This window comes from Lissotriton helveticus, chromosome 1_1 (assembly GCF_964261635.1).
Source record: "Lissotriton helveticus chromosome 1_1, aLisHel1.1, whole genome shotgun sequence".
NCBI lineage: Eukaryota > Metazoa > Chordata > Amphibia > Caudata > Salamandridae > Lissotriton > Lissotriton helveticus.
Window position 1 is genome coordinate 88120822 of NC_136057.1, and position 17454 is coordinate 88138275.

General features: G+C 47.4%; 1 protein-coding gene across 3 annotated transcripts in view; it reads left to right on the top strand.

Moving 5' to 3' along the window:
* Positions 1–17454, top strand: part of LOC144754206 (uncharacterized) — a 203947-nt gene that overhangs the window by 140589 nt on the left and 45904 nt on the right. Inside the window, exon 4 of one of the 3 annotated variants that reach the window (XR_013594689.1) lies at positions 15235–15778. The exons of the other annotated variants lie outside the window; for them this stretch is intronic. The gene's annotated coding sequence lies outside the window, so the exon portion shown is untranslated. Of the gene's footprint in view, positions 1–15234; positions 15779–17454 lie in introns of those variants that run through there. 3 annotated transcript variants of the gene reach the window in all.

Sequence of the window (17454 nt, forward strand, 5' to 3'; positions counted from 1 at the left end):
GCCTCCTTACGCCATAGGCGGAAAGAGTCAAACATTGCCGCCCAGGCTTTCTTCTTGAAGAGTTTAACTTCAAGGTTATCTAGGACTTCCGTATCAAAGCTACCTTATTGGGGCCATTTTAAAACATCATCTTTTCTGGTGTGACGGATCCACACTTCAATATATGTGCTGGTGCCTACTCCATGTTTTACATATAATTCATAAGTCGGAGTTCCAATCGGAGGAACCGGACACGAGTCCTCCAATCGGGAATCCCTTTTACTACAACCAAGACAAAACAAATTTCCAAGTCTGCTAAGACCAGGCATCTTCGCTCTCTAGTCTAGCTTCAAACTTCAAAGGATTATCGAATACGATATTCTCATGAATACACGAGTCCTTCTGCTTTGGAGCTTGCAAGTTCCAAATTAAAGATCCCAAAGGGATACCCAAAACTAAGACCAACTAAGGACTGGGAGACGCTCCACTTATACTTAACTGAGATATCGATGACGTCACCAGAAGACTCGTCTATCGTTTCGCTCTACCAAACATCAAGGGTCCAAATCAGGGCGATAGCCAGGGCAGCAGTCCTTTGTAGCCGTCGGGAAGCGGGGAACTTCGCAGCAAAGACTTTCGGACCACGTCGACATGCAGGGGTCGATGAAGTGGCGGCCAGAATTTTCACACGAAGCTCCTCACGATCCTCTGGCTTGGACCGGTACCGCTGGAATCGCCCGACGTTGGGCGTCAACTGAGGTAATCGGGTTTTTCAGAACCTGTACCGAACCGATAACCCAGTGGTGTCAGGGTACACCCAAAGACCTCGGGTACTTTCCTGTTTAGACCACAGAAACTCAGAGTCTTCTAGGTGAAGTCAAAGATCGAATTTATTGGCTGCAACCAAGTAACAGGCGTCCTAGAAGTACAACAACACGGGATGTATATTCTCAGGAGACTGCTCAAATTTACGAAGCTAGGCTTCTCTTTTTATACAAAATATTAAGCTCCAGGCAAACATTCTTGGATTTACAGTAGACTATTCACATATTTTCACTACAAAGAAAAAGCGGAGTCATGATGACAAGCCATATTTCAGTTCGTCCAGCCCACAACAAATTACCCGGCAAGGCCCAACATTTCCATCAGATATCGGTGGTCCCCCAATAAAAACGGGCACCTCCTCATCATAAAGCAAGTGAGAGAGAAAAGAGCAGGGGCAGGTGTGAGCAAGATTAGGCAGGGTGTGTGGGCGATGAAAAGGGTTTATGGCATGTTGTGCCTTGATGCTATCTCGTTCGGCCACTGGGAGAGGAACTGACCAAACAGGTTTGGCCTGGGGCAATGGTTCCAGCTTGCCCAGGTCACAGAAAAGTCAATTAAGGTGTACGTGTCCTTTGGAATCGAATTTGGCTTAATTCATCTGCCTATGTGAGGGCAACTCACAAAATGGCTGCAGTGCACAAAATGAAACCCAAAGATTCAGAACGAAAATGACGATTTCGGGGTGAAATCGTTACTCGAATATGACGAAAATGCTTGTACATAGTGTACTAGCCATTCTCGGTCTTTTGATATAAAATCGTCATGCTACGACAAAGTTTATTACACGAGTCCAGAATTTTCAGAACCACAATACGTATGTTTAATGGTTTTTTCCTCCCATTGCTTAACATTGTAAAGTCTGAAAATTGCAGTGTGTCCACTTTTTGTATTGAAAATGTATTTCTATTGCAAAAAGTATTTACCTAAGAAAAGTTCTGCAAAATAAATCCAACCGAGTGTCATTTTTATGAATTGGTCTCAGATTTAATCATTGAGTGTGTGTCTCTTTAATTGCCACGTTGTGTACAACAAATGCTTTCGACTACCCTCGGATAAGCCTAACTGCTCTTACAAAAGAGAGCATTAGTATTATCTACTTTAGCCTGTGCAAAGCCTTTGGGGATCCACTGGACTCTCTACACACTCTACCTCTTTTTGGTATAGTATATAGAGAGTCAGCTTCCTACACTGGTGGCGCAGCGGTAGGGTACACGACTTTGCATTTGCTGGACCACTCTGACAATAAGTGACAACAAGATTCAATCCAGAAATTGCCTTTCGTTAAATTGTAGTTTTGCAAATTGACTATTTTTCCAAATTTTGAAATATGTCAGGGCCCTGGTTCGGTCCCCTTGAGTACAGCTGTTTCAAAAGTTGAACTCTTGCTGTAGTTAGGAAACCAGTATTAGGGATTTTGCCTTTCCAAAAAGGTTCCCATCTTTGTAAAGACAAAGATTGCTAGAAGTAGTCACTCAGAAGAGCTGATACAGGTGAAGGAAATTGACCTCACACCTTATGTCCTTAAATAGCTCAGAGGCTTGGGTAAAACCTATAGGCTCAGGACTGGGTCAAACCCTACCAAAGCAAAGCTCCAGGATCTTTTGGCAGAATATGACAAAGAGCATCCAGAGGATGACTCTGATCTTACAGATCAAAATACTGACAGTAGGAGTGACAGTGTGACACCCCAAGACAAAGAAGCCTCTTCAGACGAAGAGCTTGCTCTGCTAAGACTAGCCAGGAGGGCAGCTCTAGAAGCCCAACTCCTAGCTACAGAAGAGAGAGAAAGGAGTTTGGCCGAGGACCCATCTTTGGTGGCATCACAATCATAAATAAGGAGAAAGTAGATTCCTTTGACCCTAAAAAACCCAAAGGGATTATTTATGTGATGATATCACCAAGTGGTTCATTGCTTTTGAACAGGCCTGTCTTAGCAGGCAGGTCCGCAGGAAACCGTGGAGTGCTATCCTGTGGGAAATGTTCTCAGAAAAGTGCCGGGATAGACTCCTGACACTCGGTGAGAAAGAGGCTGAATCCTATGACCTCATGAAGGGTCCCCTAAGTGAGGGCTTTGGATTCAATACGGAGTATAGCACCAGTTTCAGAGAGGCTCGAAAAACCCAAAGCCAGGCCTGGGTAGATTTTGTAGACTATTCACTAAAATCAGTAGGAGGTTGGTTAGTAGGTAAGAATGTGCATGCCTTTGAAGGGCTTTATCATTTGGTAATGAAGGAGCATCTGTTAAGTAATTGTTACCAAGGGAAGCTACATCAATTCCTGGTAGACCTTGGTCCACTTTCTCCTCAAGAGTTGGGGAAGAAGGCAGACCACTGGGTCAAAACAAGGGTGACCAGGACTCCTGCTGGTGGGGGAAGACCAAAAGAAAGAGGCCAGAAAGCGTCCCTAGGGAAATGGGGTAACCCGAAAAAGAAAGATTCTACTTCAGGCCCCCAAAAACCTGTTCAAGAGAGTGGGCCCAGAGACTCTTGACAGCCAAAGGGTGCGTACCAGGGTAAGAACTGGGATCCTAAGATGGGCTTGGTGCCATGGCTGTAGGTCACTGGGGCACTTTCCTTGAGACTCTAGCTGTAAAAACAAGAAATATACCTCTGGTCCACCTGCAGTACCTGCAGCTGCCAATCTCCAGATGGAATCTCAGGAGAGCAATGGCCATGCCAATGAGCTCTCTTAGCCGACTCAAGTAGGGATGTGGCCTTAGCCACCTTAGCTGCCTGACCCACTAACATGCACATGGGGTTAGGGTGGAGGCCTTGAGAGACACTGGTGCCAGCATCACCATGGTGACTGAGCAGATAGTTTCCTTAGAACAGCATCTGCCTGGAAGGACCTTTCCAGTCATCAATGCTGAAAATGTGACAAAAACCCATCCCGCAGGCGAGGGTGTCTTTTGATTTAGGAGTTGCTGGCAACGAAGAGGTAGCAGTGTCTTTATCCATGCTAGTTGATTGTTTTCTTGGCAATGATTTGGAACCCTTAGCCTGGGCTGAGGCAGAACTGAGGATCCATGCAGGAATGCTTGGAACCTCTCACTGGGTGTGTGTGTGTGAAAACCATAGCACAGAGCAGAGCCCGGGTGTAAAAGAGGTGCTGAAGTCTGGAATAATGCCCCAGTCCTCCAAGAGAAAAGGCAGGAAAACTGGAGAACCAGCTTCTAGTCAGACACCAGACCGTTCTCCTCAGGAGGAAGAAGGGTCAGCCCCAGAGACAACTGAGCCTCAGGAGCTGAAGTTTTACCAGGATGAGCTTTTGGCCCTGGGGCGACCCTCTAGGGAAGATCTGTGCCAGGGACAGAAAACCTGTCCCACTCTTGAAAACCTGTGACTGCAAGCTGCAGCACAGGAAGGAGGTGATGGCACAGGGCGTATTGGGAGGAGGAAATCCTTTACACTGAGGCCAAAGACCCCAAACCTTGTGCCACTAGGAGAGTGGTAGAGCCTCTGGCGTTTGGGGGAGTTCCTGCGCCTCCATTTGTGCATTATAAGCAGCCACATTTACGACTTATTCTGTCCAGACTATTTGAGATTATCAAAGAACGGACTGTTCTTCTCTGCTTTCCATGATAGAACTTCGGGTCAGAGTTGTATATGACGTATTGTTTGGCGTCTGTGCAGCCACATCTTCTTTAAGATCAGTGAAAGCAGCCACAAAGCATATCTGGATGAGAGTCTTGAAGGTAAGTAACTCTCAGAAGCTCCTGTTAAGCTATCTTCCCTTTAGTGGGGCAAACTTGTTTGTATCTTTCCTGGAGGACCTGGTTGTGGCATCCCCGTAGCTGGACACCTTGACCAGACCAGAACTAAAGGCCAGGGATGCACCAGAAGGTGAAGGAGATTTGTAACGCCTGTCCCATCTGTCAAGCCAGTGGCATGACAGGTGGGCACCCAAAGGCCCTCTTAATCCTGCTTCCAGTTGTAGGCGTTCTCTTTGAAAAGGCAATGGTTGACATTGTTGGTCCCCATGACCCCCCTACAGCATCAGGGCACAGTTCTGCTGGTAGTAGATCATGCCTCCAGGTATTCCGAGGCTATTCCCCTCTGGACTACCACTGCCTCTGCAGTGGCTAGGGCCCTCATTAGCATCTTTACCAGGGTGGGCTTCCCTAAGGAGGTGGTGTCATACAGAGGTACCAACTTCATGACTGGCTACTTGAAACACATGTCGAAGGAGTGTGGCGTGAGTTATCGGTTCACTACCCTCTACCACCCACAATGTAATGGGTTTTTTTTTTTTTTAGAACTGTATTTTAATTTTAACAACATGCAACCTGGCAGTCAGAGTATACAGAGACATATAATACCAATATATTCTACGTAAGTAGGTTAATCAAGAAGCAGTCAATAATTACACATGCATTAATCTGCTTTCCGATTCTCCAGGTGATCAATAAGTGTCCCATTCCCCTAATTGGGAATGTACCTTATAATTATCATGTGGAGACACCTCCTTGCTCCTCCCCATTGTCGTAGTGTTTTGCCTCGTCAGTTTCAGAGCCAGAGTCTGTGTCTGTTGTCACTCAGGAAGCAGGAGCTAGGAATTATCTGTATGAGCACGGCAAGTGTTTAGTGTATCCTCAAATATGTCATCCTTTCTACTAAGGCGCATATGTGTCTCCTCAGCTAGGGCCCAGTCGAGCGCATCTCTATGCCAGAGCGCAATCGTTGGGGCATGCTGGGACAGCCATGTGATTGCATTTTTACGTCATGCCAGTACCATAGGCGACTGACCAAATTGAAAGGTTATCTTGCGCCCTTCTGGCATCTAATGAGGCTTAATAATAAGCATTTCGGTGTCGGATCAATACTTAGTTGTGTGGCATGCACCATTTCTTCGACAGCTTGTTGCCAGAAGGAGTGTATTGCATCGCAGGGCCATCGTTAATGTAAGAAATCAGCCCCTACAGTGTTGCAGCGCAGGCATATATCTGGGCAAGACACGACCATTCGATAAAGGTCTTGTGGCGTTAAGTAGGTTCTTCACAGAAATTTATAATGTATCATTCGAAAATGGGCATTACTAGAAACCATGTTTGTTAGTTCACAGGACCGCTGCCAGTCTTGATCTTCCTTTGGAATGTCAAAGTCTAAATTCCACGCCTCTTGAGTCCGTGTGTAGTGTGAAGTGTCTACTGTACAGTTTAAAATGCAGCCCTTTGGGGGTGCGAGGGGTCGTGGCTCCTCCTCTCCCTTTCGGGGATGTTACAACCAATATCAGCAGTACCGTCCCTATCCGGGCCAACCGCGTTACTCCTCCTCCCTGCAACAGCAGTCGTTTCGACAGCTGCAGGCTGCCTCTTACAAGCAGTACAGAGGGAAATCCTCCTGCTGAGGTAGAGATTCCTCAAAAAAGCGCTGCCAACTGCCAACTGTCAACCGCTCTTCCCATAAATCCAACCAAAGTTGGAGGGCGGATCTCCCATTTCTTCTCCAATTGGTCTGTAATAACTACAGATCGATGGGTTTTGGACATAGTGTCCAGAGACTACACTCTGGAATTTGTGAAATTCCATCAAAAATCTCCCCCCAGAGGTCCTCCTCCTGCCCGTCTGATGGAACTCATATGCCAAATCCATCTCATGTTAAGGAAAGGAACGATCAAAGTGTACCGAATCTTCAAGGGGATGCAGGCTTCTATTCAAGATTCTTCCAAATCAAGGAACAATCGGGGGAGTGGCGCCCCATTCTAGACCTTCGTTCCCTCAAAAAGTTCCTCAAGAAGCAAACTTTCCGGATGTTGTCTCTCCTAGAAGTGCTTCAATTAATGCGTCAAGGGGATTACAAGCCAACACTGGACCTTCAAGATGCCTATTTTCATGTCCCTATCCTACCCAGACACAGAAACTTCCTGCGCTTTAGAGTAGCTGGCAGAGATTTCCAATTCCAAGTCCTTCCATCTGGCCTTCGCTCTGCACCTGAATGTTCACTAAAGTCTTGGCACCGGTGGCAGCATATCTTGGTCAAGCTGATGTCCAAATATTTCGCTACCTCGACGACTGCCTTATAAAGGCCAAGTCGTTCGCAGTCGCAAGCAGACACACTCAGTCATGCCTGTCTCTGTGTCTTTCCATCACTCTGGAGAAGTCTCAGTTCACCCCCTCTCAAGTGAGGACATTCTTGGGGGCCATCATAGACACACAGCAAACAAGGGCTTTTGTCTCCAATGAAAGACAACAGCAGATTTCCAAACTGGCAACTCTCCTGTGCACATAAAAGTATGTTTTTGTTCGACAGTTCAAATCGCTTCTGGGGATGCTGTCTTCCGGTATTCCCCTAATTCCCAACTGTCGCCTCAAAATAGAACTCCGACTGGAAAACTCGACAACCAATTGCAACAAGTCTCAGGGTCCTTCGACAATGTCATCAACATCACGTCTCAGATATGAAGAGCATTGCTATGGTGGACTTGCATACCAAACATCTCTGCAGTTCGTTTGTAGTGGACACTTCAAGTTTCATCCTCACGACAGATGCCTCCCTCGAATGGTGGGAAAGTCATCTTCAAGCCCTCACAGTCAAGGGGAAATGGGACAACCACCTATGAACTTGGCACATAAACCTTTTGGAGTTACTAGCAATATTTCCGGCTCTGAAGTCCTTTTGCACCCTCATTCAAGGAGCTTCAGTGTTGATCCGAATGGACAACACAACAACCTGACCCCAGGCCACCCCCCATGCCGCACGGCTCCTCCGCTGTGACCGCGTCTTTGACCCTGGCGCCGCAGGTTCGCCCCTGACCTCGGTGTCCCCCTGCTGCTACCTTCTCCTTTCTGCTGCTGCCCTCACTTGTGAATTGTGCTTTTATTAGGACTTCTGCATTTTTCTGTATTTTTCGTAGTTGCTGTTGTATCCCTGCACTCTGTGTGTGCCCCCGCGCTCCCCGCTTCCCGCCGCAGCTCCCCCGCGGCCCGCTCCTTTTCTTTTATACCCCCTGCTCATGGGCCGCCCCGCTCCCGCCTCCCAGCTGCTCCTCCCTCCCACTTCGTCTCATATGGAGGCCGCAAGACGGCCGCGCGCAGAAGGCATGCCAAAGGCAAGCCCGTCTGCGCCTGGACCACGCCCAGCGCCAGGACCCCTGGCCCTCAATGATGCCTGCCCACCCGACGGACTTACGACGCCGCCACCATCCACACACTCAACACCGGCCGGAACCCCGCCTGCTACCGAGCCATCCCGAAACGCACCCACGGACCCTTCACCTGCCAAGCCTGCAAATTCACCTGCCTCCAAACTTGAACAGCACCGGCCAAGTCAGGTACCAGCAACAATCACCTCAAGGGCATCCTGCTCAACACCCGCTCCGTCCACAGGCACACAGTCGAACTCTGGAACTCTGGAACCTCCTGGACGCATCACCAGACGTTGCCTTCCTCACAGAAACCTGGATGAACGCCTTCTCAGCCCCCGACATCGCCATAGCCATCCCGGATGGCTACAAAATCACCCGGAGGGACCGCGTCAACCAAACCAGAGGAGGCATCGCCATCGTCCACAGAAACACCATCCAAATCACGACCAACTCCGACGACACCCTCACTGCCGCCGAGCACCTTCACTTCCAGATACACACCGACCCCAAGACCACCCTCAGGGGCACTCTCCTCTACAGACCCCCGGGACCACACACACAATTCAGCGAAGCCATCGCAGACTTCGTCAGCCCGCACGCCCTAACCTCCTCAGACTACATCCTCCTAGGGAACCTCAACTTCCACCTGGAGAACAACAATGACAGCAACACCGCCGCCCTGCTGGACAACCTCACCAACCTCGGACTCAAGCAACTGGTGAACACCCCCACCCACTACGCCGGCCACACGCTTGACCCCATCTTCTCCTCCAGCAAGCACATCTCCTTCAGCCACTCCACCGGACTACTCTGGACAGATCACAGCTGCGTCCACTTCAACTTCAGGAGAACCACGACCCACCACCACCCGCAATAGGTTCCTCGCAGAAGCTGGCGCAAGATCACCACTGACCAGCTCACCACCTCCCTCAGCAAGAACTCTCCCACCAACACGACGGACCCCAACGAAGCAGCCCGCAACCTCGCACAGTGGCTTACCAACTGCGCCGATGAACTCGCACTATTGAAGAACCCACCCAGCAGACCCGGCAGCAAGAAAGCCTTGTGGTTTACCAACGACCTCAAAAACTCCAAGAAAACCTTCCGCACACTCGAGATAGCCTGGCGCCACAACCAGACAACAGAAAACAAGACAGCCCTCAAGTACGCCACCCGCAAACACCCCCAGCTGATCCGCACCACCAAAAGGACAACATTCAAAGAACGACTGGACAACAACACCCACAACAGCAAGGAACTCTTCAGCATCATTAAAGAGCTATCCAACCCAAGCACCTGCAACAACAACATTAAACCATCGCAAGACCTCTGCGACTCACTCGCCTCGTTCTTTCACCGCAAGATCGCGGACATACAAAACAGCTTCGGCGCACAGACCAGGCACCCTACCACCGAACCATCGCCCCCCGCCACCACCACCCTATGCACCTGGACCTCGGTTAGCACCGAAGATACCACCCGAACGATTAACACCATCCACTCCGGCTCCCCAACCGACCCCTGGCCACACCACATCTTCAACAAAGCCGACTCCATCTTCGCACCCCAACTCCGGGACATCATCAACAGCTCCTTCGCATCCGCCACCTTCCCGGAGAGCTGGAAACATGCCGAGCTCAGCGCCCTCCTGAAGAAACCCACCGCGGACCCCACGGACCTCAAGAACTTTCGCCCCATCTCGCTCCTCCCGTTTCCGGCCAAAGTCATCGAGAAGATGGTCAACAAACAACTCTCCGCCTTCCTCGAGACAAACGGATCCCTCGACCTCTCGCAGTCCGGTTTCCGAGCAAACCACAGCACCGAGACCGCCCTCATCGCAGCTACCGACGACATCAGGTCCTTGCTCGACAATAGGGAAACAGCTGCCCTCATCCTCCTGGACCTCTCAGCAGCCTTCGACACTGTGTGCCACCGCACCCTAATACAGCGCCTCAGCAACACCGGAATCCAAGGAAAGGCCTTGGAGTGGATCATCTCGTTCCTCGCCGGAAGAACCCAGAGAGTCCGCCTCCCCCCGTTCCGATCCGCGTCCACCGAAGTCATCTGCGGCGTACCGCAAGGATCCTCGCTCAGCCCCACCCTCTTCAACGTCTACATGAGCCCCCTCGCAGCCATCGCACATCAACACAACCTAAACATCATCTACGCTGACGACACCCAGCTGATCCTCTCCCTCACCAACGACCCCGCCACCGCCAAAGCCAGCCTCCAGGAAGGAATGAAAGACGTCGCGGAATGGATGAAGCTCAGCCGTCTGAAACTGAACTCAGACAAGACGGAAGTCTTCATCCTGGGACCATCCCCCTCTGCCTGGGACGATTCCTGGTGGCCCCCTGCCCTGGGCACCGCCCCCAAGCCAAAGGACCATGCACGCAATCTGGGCTTCTTCTTGGACTCCTCCCTCAAGATGACCAAGCAAGTCAACGCCGTCTCGTCATCCTGTTGCAACACCCTGCGCATGCTTCGAAAAATCTTCCGGAGGATCCCCACCGAAACCAGGAGGACGGTCACCCAGGCCCTCGTCACCAGCCGACTGGACTACGGGAACACCCTCTACGCTGGAACCACAGCCAAACTCCAGAAAAGACTCCAGCGCATACAGAACGCCTCTGCACGACTCATCCTGGACATCCCCCGTCACAGCCACATCTCTCCCCATCTGAAAGACCTGCACTGGCTCCCCGTCAACAAGAGGATCACATTTAGACTCCTCACCCACGCACACAAGGCTCTCCACGACATGGGCCCCAAATACCTCAACAGCCGCCTCACATTCTACACACCCACCCGCCAGCTCCGATCTGCCAGCCTCGCCCTCGCCACCATCCCATGCATTCGCAAAGCACCCGCCGGAGGAAGATCCTTCTCCAACCTGACGTCCAAGACATGGAACACCCTCCCCACCCACCTCCGGCTGACCCAGGACCACCTCTCCTTCAGGAAACAACTCAAGACCTGGCACTTCGAGCAGTAGCGACCCCCCCACCCCCTCCTCCCAACGCCTGAGACCCTTACGGGTGAGTAGCGCGCTTTACAAATCTGTTGATTGATTGATTGAACAAGCATGCATTATGTGACCAAACAAGGGGGCACGAGATACACTTTGCTATCCCTACAAGCTCAGCAAATTTGGGATTGGGCGATTCAACATCAGATCACAGCAGTCCATGTTCTGGGGGTGTCTCCCTGAGCAGGTCGGTCTCGTCAAACCACTAGTGGGAACTTCATCAGCCGACGCTGGACCGCATCTTTCAGCTTTGGGGACACCCCAATCTGGATTTATTTGTGACCAACCTGAACCGCAAATGCCCATTCTATGCAAGTTGGCTTCCCAACTCAGAATCGTGCAGAAATGCGTTTTTGATGAACTGGTCAAAAATATATGCTCATGCTTTTCCACTGATTCCTCTAGTCGCAAGGCTACTTTGGAAAATGCAGAAAGAACCCTGCGGCATTCTTCTCATAGCCCCCAGATGGCCTCGCCAGTTCTGGTTTACGGCGCTCCTCCTTCTGTCGGAGTGCAATCCAATTTGGCTGCGCCCAATTTCGAATCTTCTTACTATGAACCATGGCCTGATCTGCCATCCGAATCCTACTGGTGCCTAAGCACTATGAGTTTGCTAAATTGATTATTCCTCCGGACTGCAGGGAGGTCCTCACTAACGCTAGAGCACCCTCCACTATCAAAACCTACAAACTCAAGAGGAAACGGTTCTATCGTTGGTGTGAAGCTTCAAATTCTTCAGTTTAACTCTGAGAAGACAGAGATTCTACACTGTGCAGTAGATAGAATCCCTCCTAAACTTACGCTTGAGTTTTGGCCAACATCCCCTGCTACTCCATTGGCTCCCAGTAGCGTGGTACATAACCTGGGAGTCATGGTTGACAACAAATTGACATTAGAAAACTGTCAACAAAACAGCTGGAAGTGGTTTTACTCTGATCAGAGCATTTCGGAAAATCCTTCAGATGTTCTCTTACAGAACAGAGCGATGATAGTCCGGAGCACCATCCTCAGTAAGCTGGACTATTGTAATGCCCTGTTACTAGAATCCCCGCAATATCTGATTGAGAGATTGCAGAGAGTACCGACCATGGTGGCCAAACTGGTACTAGTGCAACTACGCCACTCCTCTGCCTCCCGGGCACTCTCAGATTTACACTGGCTGCCAGTCTCGCAGAGGATACGATTTAGGGCACTAAGTATAGTATTTAAGGCTCTACATGGTCACAGGCCCAAATCTCTGCAGGAGAAACTGACATGGTATGTCCCTCCACAAGCACTGCGCTCCTCATCGGCTAATCTGGTGAGGGTGCCCAGAGTTAGGAAAGTCAAATCAGGAGGTAGGGCCTTCAGTGCGGCAACGTCCCGCCTTTGGAATACTCTTCCGTTTGATACGAGACAAATGGACAACATCCTGCAGTTTAGAAAAAGGTTAAAAACCTGGCTCTACCCTCGAGTATGCTCCTTGGCATCCTGCTAACTCCTTCCTGGCAGGGGACACAGTCTCTCGGCCCTAAGCTAGTCGCTTGTATCACAGCGCCAGGTTACCCGTAGGGTGTCAGTTGCGCTTTACAAATAATGATAAATTAAATAAATAAATAAATGTTCACCCTGTTCACTCTACGCCAGAGCAGCTTCTGCCTTTTTTCGTACAATTAGCAAAATCCGGCCACTCTCACTCTACCCTGAAGGTTTTTCTGAATGCAGTTTCCAGATTCCAGCGCGATGGCTCCAATTCTCTTTATTCTTCAAGAATTATTCAACAATTTTTCAAAGGCTTATTTCAGATGTTCCCTCCAATCGACGCCCACCTCCTCCTTGGCATCTGAGCATTGTGTTGGCACAACTCATGAAGTCCCCATTTGAGCCCATTCGTAGGGCTGATCTTAAATTCATCTCCTGGAAGACATCGCTGCTTTTAGCTCCGACTTCGAGTCAGCGAGATACAAGCTTTTACTATCAAACCTCCTTTTCTTCAATCCACCAAAGACGCTCTAATTCCGGCCTTTATTTCAAAAGTTCCATCTGATTTCAACCTGAACGAGCCAGTCATCTGAAAGACTTTTTTCCCTAATCCACAGTCGGCAGCAGAAAAGACTTTACATTCTCTAGATGTTAAGATATGTTTGAAATTTTATTTGCAAAGAACAACCAGTATCCGTAAAACTGATCAGCTCTTCATAGCCTCCGGCAGGATGCGTAAAGAACCTCCAGTTGCTAAACAGACTATTGCATGTTGGATATCTAGAGAAATTTACTTTTGCCATCAGCAAGCAGGCAAGACACTTCATGCAACGATTAAAGCGCACTCTACTAGAGCAGTCTCCTCTTCTACTTCTCTCTTTGCTGATGTGCCTCTTCATCAGATTTGCAGAGCTGCGACCAAGCACAACTGTCTGGAAGCTGCCAACAATGCTGACACTGCTGTGGGGCAAGCGGTGCTACGTAATCTTTTTAAGTAAGGTGAGCCTCTGTTTCTTACCTCCTCCTGCACACAATGTATATATGTATATATTTCTGCTTTTGCAGATGTGCCCATGTTTACTGCTATACTGTAATATACGTATATGTATTCTCTCGTACTCTGTTTACAATGTACTTATGGCTTACTATGCACAGTTCTCGAATTACTGCTATCTACTCTGATTCAAGCATGTGAATCTATGAAAGATACCCCAATACTGGAGAAGAACATAAGTTACTTACCTGAAAACTGTGCTTCTCCAGTATTGATATCTTTCATAGATTCACATGTGACTCACCCACCTCCCCTCAGAGGCTCCCCTCTTCTCCTTGGCTCTTATGCCACACTTGTGCTAAAAAATTGGAGAGCCTGAGCCTCTGAGGTGAAGGTTCCAGAGGGTGCTGTCGCCTGATTGGCTGGAGTTTGGACCATATCTAATGACTTTCACATGACTGTCGCCCTCACTCTGTCTGTCGCCCTCCCTCTGTCTGTCGCATCACCACAGCATCACTCAGGGGCACCACAACATCACTATGTGCTACCACAGCATCACTGAACGCGACAGCATCACTCAGCGCCACCAAAACATCCTTCAGCGCCACCACAGCAGCAATCTGTGCAACAATTCAACAACTAGTTCAAATATGTTCTCTCAATGTTTCAAGCTTTATTACAAATGTCACAAAAAGATGTTAATATTTCACTTCTGTTCTTGGATTTTCGTCACAATAAAATACACTGAACATAATCTTCACAAAAGTTATCTACAAAAGTTTAAGCAATTGCCATTATAAATTACAATAACTTTTACCCAAGTTTTTGCTTTTTCGGTCAGGGGATTAGTTAGCAGCTGGTCCTCCAGTGGGGATGCATCAGGCAACTTCCCCCCTTCCCAGATGTTACCTTGCAGAGCGTGACCCACCTGCAAATGTCAGAACCGTATTTAGTCGCGTAATTCATACCAACCGGACCATCGAGTTGCACCTCCACCAGCGAATGGTCTGAGATTCTTCTGCCTGTCAAACCACATGCCATTCACTATTTCATAGTGTTTTTCTGCTTTTATTTACCACTTGTTTTATGCATGTGGTTGGTTGGGGGGGGAGATGGGCGAAGCAGGGGAGGGAAGGGGAAAGATATTTCTAACAGAGGGAAGAATTGTGTGTTTCCCCCAGTTAGTAAAAAAAACAGCATAAGTCTTGGCTGCTTCTGCTGCACCCAGAGTCTTGTGGGTCTTTTCAGTCTAATTTTTCTGTCTGGAAAAAAATTGTGCCCTGTTTTTCTGCACAAAAGCCTAACGACTGATAATCAGGTGGAATAAAGTGAACACATGAAAGTACTCCTTAATTTCATTGCCCTTGATTCATACTCTGGACCATAGTTGAGGGATAGGTCTAGGCATAGTCCTCGCAACACACAATAGATTTGCGTGCGGCAGAGGCCAGAGCACTAAAGTCAGGGTACCAGATACAACTAGGTGGTAACTCAGGGCAGGGGAAACGCCTGTTGTCCGTGGAGGGGAAATTCCTGTCCTAGAAATCTACATTAGAAATTAATTAATAGTATTCTATTTTAAATATCTTTTTGGTGCCAGTCCATATGACTTTAATGTCTGCTTTTGGGATTCCATGTTACAAGTCCATAGTGTACATGTTTCCTTTCTGAGCTTAATAAAATGTTGGAAATTCTACAAATCCTCACTCCTAGATCCAAGTACTCTCAGGCTACCATTCTACACTCTGCTCTGGCTGAAGAACAGCTCAACACTTTCAAAATTCTGCAATTCTGCATTGATATGGCTTGTAAATTATTTTGGGGGATATTTACATGTATTAACTATTTAATTTTAATACTATAGGTGATTGAAATTACGGACGAAGAAAGCAAGATTTAGCACCAGCCAACTGAATGTTAGTGCCATAAGAAGGATTATTTTGAAAAACCGAAGGACATCCAGCATTCTAAGTTTAAACAATTTCCAAAATCTAGGTGTGGCGAGGAAGTGGGAGCTGAGGAAAGTACTATACCTGTAAGTGAAGTCTCTAATTTTGCATTTCGTTAACCCAGAGCAAAGTTATATCTGTCCACACAGCATCAGAAATAGTGCCAGAAAGACCAATCACAACATCCTCATCTGAAATATTATCAGAAAGACAAATTGCCTCAGCATGACAGAATAACGTTCATCTAAATGACGCATGATCTAAAGCATCATGTAATTCCAGAGTGGAAGCACACACTGCATAAAAGAAAGATATAACAAAAGGTTTCTTCTGCAAACCATCAAAGAAAAGACACTGAAAGAAGACTCCGAAGCTGACACGCTAACAACCAAAAGATTGGAAAATCACCTTTGTTCAACAACCGTTTTTAACCAGTTACGCAAGTTTGAGACTATCTGCCTCGGGATAGGACACCTCGACCCACTCTGCTCACTCTGGCGAAAACCTTAAAAATTCACCACTTTATTGTGTTGTTCATGACCATCTCAGATTGTTTCCTTTTTATTGTGTATTGTTCTGTAATTCTATGTAAATCGCCTCAACCTTATCTGTTGTGCAGGAATGATATGTAAAACTGTTAAATATCAGAATGGATTAAATGAGCACCGTTGCGCTATAGCTAATTTAAATAAATCCTCGTCTTCAGAACTACAATCCTTAACCTTACACCAAACACAGAACGGGTAAAAGGAACTGATGTTCTGTGACTGATGAGCCACAATATTACTGTGCATGTTCTAATGTTCTCAGTTACTGCCATTGTGCCAGTGCAAAAAGGTACTTCTCACTTTAATCATTAAATATCAGACTAACTCCTTATCACTGCATTGCTAAGAACCTATACAAATAGATTTGAGAGAAACCTCAGTCCCAAAATAAGTTGCTGCCGGAGAGGCTATAAGCAAAAGACTATTATCTGCTACAAACATTTCTACAGGTGTTACAGGGCTGCATCCAGACATATTTTGCTCAATGCAAGTGTTAAGAAGATTACACACAATATCTTTTAGAGATAAATGCTGAACATTATCTAAACAAGCCCGACTCTAAAATCAGGTTCACTCTTACCGTGGCATATAAGCAAGAGAAAACTAAATGTAGAGATATTAACTCTAGGAATACACCTTTTAAAAACACGGGCTGTTAGAACAATTTCAGTGTTCAAACCTGCCTCAATCAAAGCAAAATAACCCAAGTTGGGGAAAAAGTTACCTGAGCCAAAAAAGATTAAGCCATAAATCTCATCTCACTGAATTTGAGAGAATGCACACTGGGAAAATCCTCTCTCAGTGCTCTGAATGCCAAAAAAGTTTCAGCAGTAAATCTTATCTCACTGAGCATATGAGAATCCACACTGGGGAAAAACCTTATCCGTGCTCTGAATGCCAGAAAAGGTTTTGTAACAAACAAAGTCTTTCTCGACATGTAATAACCCACTCTGGCGAAAAACCTTACCAGTGCTCTGAATGCCAGAAAAGGTTTAGTTTCAAAGGGAGTCTAAATCGACATCTATTAACCCACTTTGTGGAAAAACCTTACCAGTGCTCTGAATGCAATAAATATTTCAGTGAAAAAAGAGACCTTACTGTACATACAAGGACCCACACTGGGGAAAAACCTTATCAGTGCTCTGAATGCCAGAAAAGGTTTTGTAAAAAACAAAGTCTTTCTCGACATGTATTAACCCACTCTGTAGAAAAACCTTACCAGTGCTCTGAATGCCAGAAATGTTTCAGTTTAAAAAGTAGGCTCACACATCACATACAAATCCACTCTGTGGAAAACCCTTATCAGTGCTCTGAATGCCAAAAAAGTTTCAGCAGTAATTCTTATCTCACTGAACATATAAGAATCCACACTGGGGACAAACCTTATCAGTGCTCTGAATGCCAGGAAAGGTTTTATAACAAACAAAGTCTTTCTCGACATGTAATAACCCACTCTGGCGAAAAACCTTACCAGTGCTCTGAATGCCAGAAAAGGTTTAGTTTCAAAGGGAGTCTAAATCGACATCTATTAACCCACTTTGTGGAAAAACCTTACCAGTGCTCTGAATGCCATAAATATTTCAGTGA